Source organism: Octopus bimaculoides, chromosome 18 (genome assembly GCF_001194135.2).
Source record: "Octopus bimaculoides isolate UCB-OBI-ISO-001 chromosome 18, ASM119413v2, whole genome shotgun sequence".
In the NCBI taxonomy this organism is placed as follows: Eukaryota; Metazoa; Mollusca; class Cephalopoda; order Octopoda; family Octopodidae; genus Octopus; species Octopus bimaculoides.
The window spans coordinates 13,589,493-13,593,940 of record NC_068998.1 but is presented as its reverse complement, the minus strand read 5'-3'; the positions used below and the strand labels follow the sequence as shown (position 1 = coordinate 13,593,940).

General features: G+C 31.3%; 1 protein-coding gene and 1 pseudogene across 1 annotated transcript in view; both read left to right on the top strand.

The window, feature by feature from the left end:
* LOC106874937 (NAD(P)H-hydrate epimerase) overlaps positions 1-4,448 on the top strand; it is an 871,776-nt gene that overhangs the window by 228,119 nt on the left and 639,209 nt on the right. The window lies entirely within an intron of this gene.
* Positions 1,558-1,620, top strand: LOC128249963 (U6atac minor spliceosomal RNA; annotated as a pseudogene).

The window sequence follows — 4,448 nt, the reverse complement described above, 5'->3', positions numbered from 1 at the left end:
TTTTTTTTTTTTTTTTTTTTTTCCACTGGCTTGAGATATTGGACACTGGTCATTCTGAGACACTGCTTTCAAGAATTTTAGTTGATCATACCAACCTCAGTACTGTCTCATACTTATCTTTTCATTATTTATTAGATAATAAAGTTACCCTTTGATAAAATGGTATGACTTGAAGCAACTGTACAAGTCATAAGCACTGGTACTTACCCAGGGTGCCACACTGTGCAAACAAATCCATAACCATTTAGTGGTTATGGATTTGATTGCTGCCATTATTGATGATGATGATGATGGTGACGATGATGATGGTTGTAGTGGTGGTGTTGGTAAATTAAATGATTAATGGTGGATCCATGATCATTAATTGAGAACCAATCACACCCCCCCATCCCTGGTTGAAATCTTAGCTACACCCAATGGTTGTATGATATATATATGTGTTATTAGTATAGCAGATAATCTCCTGAATATCTCTATTCCTCTATCTATCTATCTATCTAGATAGATAGCTAGACAGGTAGACAGACAGACAGACAGACAGGTAGATAGATAGATAGACAGGCAGACAGGTAGATAGATAGATAGGTAAGTAATTAGGTAGGCAGACAGACCAGATAAATAGATAAATTGATATTCACCAGCCGTGCATCTTTCTGGTAAACTCAGTATTCATACAGCCACACATGCACCCACATATATGTCTATATATTTTATATGCATACACAAGTCTGACTTCAACTTGACTTGTTACAAAACTGAACACGCATGACCAGTACTTGAGAGTAACATGAAATTGAATTAAATGAATCATTTGCCTTAAGTGTGAGTGAGGGTGTGTGCCAGTATTAATTTTTACTTGATTATTCTATTTTTAATTAATTCTAAGAAATGTTTTCCTTTTCATAATCTTTTTGTTGTTGCTGATTAACTATTGGAATTTGTGTAAAATAGTCCACCATGAGATATTATTGGTGGAAATTTTAAGCCACCCACCTAACCAGCCAACCATCTACAGGGAATCAACATGGTCTTCATTAATTAGAAAAAGCAATTAGCATAACTGGGATTTTAGAGGCAAAATATATGTGCCCTGGCTAGCATTCTTGTGAAATTTAAACCACAAATTTATAAATTCTTAGAATATTCACAAAAGTTTTTTTAAATATTAAAGAAAAATAATAAATTTATCTTATTTTGAGAGTCATGAGAAAAAAAATTAATAAAATTAGGAGAATGAAAATTTAATAAAATTTTGAATTAAAGAAAAACTTAAATTATGCTTTTCTATTTAACCCAGCTTGATAAGCTGACTTTCAGATGATAAAATAAATTAATTCTATAAAATATATAAAAATAAAATTCATAAATAAATCAATTATTTAAGTATTATAACTTTTTTTAAAACGAAATTTGAAGGTTAGACTGTTGGAAATATTTCAAGTCAACATTTCTTCATTATATAAATTATATAAAATGATGATGGACTGCATTTATTTCAAGTTATAGATTTGAAAGAGTCAGCACCTAATTATTATTGAATAATATCCCAGTACTCTGAAGTCGTAAAAAAGGAGAGCTGGTTAACACTTATTTTGACAGAGATGGAAGAGACTGTTTTATAGCAGTCCATTGAGCTGTAATAAGCTCTCTTTAAGAAAATCTGATGCCTGGTGGTTGATTTCAAACACCGAAGGAAAAAACAACAAATTTTGAACTGCAAAATATGCAAATATATAGTATCTTATATATCAATGTGGCTAATTCTTATACGATGGCTGTTCTGTGAGATCTTACATGATTTTTGGCCAATAGAAAATTCAAGTATAAACAGTGTTTGATTAGTATTCAGTCATTGGACTGTTACTGACATGTATTGGTTACAGTTGTTCCTGTGCTTTTGAGCACATTGGACAGTAAGTTGACACTACGAGTTCCTGTTAGCTGCAGTTCTCTTAGCATTTGCTCATGTGATATATATGCTTCTCTCATGAATGTTTTGCACCATCTAATTTTCGGCCTTCCACTCTACTTTTTTCTCTCAAGTGGTGTCCATTTGGAAGCTGTTTTAGAATGGCTTTGTTATGATAAATGAAGTATGTGCTAGTTTTAATTTATTCTGTAATGATTTCACTGAAGTGACCTTGTGTTAGCTCTCTTTAGACTGTCTTTATTGGTTATTTGGTCTTTGCCAGTATGTTCTCAGAATCATTCTCTAGGTAAATGTTTACAGATAAACTTTTTATAACATGATATTGTTTGGAGATCTATTTATTCTGTCAAAGTCTATTACGTGTCACCTAAAAAATCTGTATAGTGTCAATGCTGACAGAGATGTCATAGGTTTGCTATCATTGGCTTTTGAGAAATGTCGAGTATTGTCTGAAATTTTAACACAATTTGAATAATTTGGATAAAATCTTTTGTTAGTCTAAAAGCATTTTTCGTCTCTTCAATTACTGATCTTTAAATATTCCTACATTCATGATGATTACCATATTTCCCAGCATACAAAGTGAACTTTTCAGACTAAAATATATAACCAGAAAAAAGTAAGTCAACTTATACTCTGAGACGACTTTGGAAGACAAAAACATCCATATAAAATGCAGCAGGATTTGGAAAGATAGCAACAATGTTTAAATCAGGGACGTGCCACCTGGGTAGGCAAGTAGGCAGTGCCTACTCTGAATGAAATAGATCAATAGTAACATTTTCCTTTTATGACAAAATATGCACCTAATTCAATAAGATTATGAAGATTACTCTGTTTATTATGCATAAAATGCAAAATGTTTCATATTTTTGTAGATTAGGTAGGCATAATTCTCCCCTTCCTTTCAATCTCAGTATTAAAACTATGCATAGTACTGCTGTAGTACACATGCTGCATACATTCTTACAACAGCATTTTCTTTACATGTTATAAAGACAGAAGTAAATCTGCCTTCAACTCAGTCGTACGCCTGTGTTTTGCTAATAAACCTCTGAATAATTAATCATGGCACATGCCTGGTCTAAATGTTTACACTACATATCTGCACTATATACTACATCAACTCATATGCTAGAAAATACTGTATCTACTCACCTTGTCATTGTCTCCCTATGAATAACTGTTCCACTTGGTAACTTCATTACTTCATCTCATTAAATACATTTCACTCTTACTCTCCACATTCATTTATTCACTACAGTAAGTTAAACATTCAAACAAGCATTTAATTGAAAACCCAACAAAATGTTCTGGATGAAAAATTACATTTATTATTTTCCTCATGGCAAAATAATTTATTCTACTATGAAAAAAAAAACAAAAAAAAAAACAACACACTTTTGTACTCATTGTCTTCAAACACAGACCATCACTACTTCCCTACAATTTTACTGTCTCACCTTAAAAGTTTCATAAATCTTTCTTATCATGAAATAAAACCAAGATAGCAGACATCATGAAAAATAAAACAACTTTCAATGAAACAAGAAGCCAAGTTTTCCAATCTTGTGGGGGAGAAAGCAATAATAAAGTTGCAGATACAACAGACCTTCATAACTACAATAGATCAACTTAAATTACGAATACTTTGACAAGTTGAAAGCAGAATAGCTAAGCACGAAATCATTGAAAGGGAAATGTTGGATCATGAAAGTATCTTTGAGAACATTGAAGATTCTTTCTTTTCTCATGTATTTTTACACAAATTACAAAACTGTCCTATAAGAAATAGAGAAAAATTACTTTATTTGCAGTTTGTCTTGGAATTATTGATGTATTTGGCCAATTCACTATAAATAGATAGAAAGTATCATGAATCATAGCATGAGAAAGCACTGCCTGGGAGATGTTCCACCAGGTACACTGAAACATAATGTAGCTACTAAAAGCTATCAGTAGACATGAAATTGCATTTCAGTTTAAAACATCGTTGTGAGATCCATTTAAATTTTGTTTAATTCTATCATCATTGTTCTTACCTTCTAGTATCATCAAATGAACAAAAATCCCTTGGTGGTTTCCATGACAAGTACAGTGAACTTTTTCACTGTCAAATAGTTGGTGTGATCCCCCTTCAAAAGAAATTAATCTCAGCTGCTCTTTGGACCTCTTATTTTATCGTGATATCAGTTCTGGAATTTCACAGGTTTTTCTTTAAAAAAAAAATCACATTTCCTTCTAATTGTGTTGAAGCAATAGTCTACCATGTAATTTCTGTAAGAAAAGCATGCAAACTTCCAGAACTGATGTTACAAGTGAATGATTAAATTTATTTCAATTTATTTTCTTTTTGTAGTTTAATATGACTAAATTGTCTTTTTAAGTAGCTGAAGACAGTAGCATATTTTGATAAAAATGTAAATAGTTTCTCTCTTTTAGATATGATAAAATTTCTCAAAGCATTTTCTTTTTCTTATTTTTCAATATGTATGTGTATGTATGTATACATGTTTGA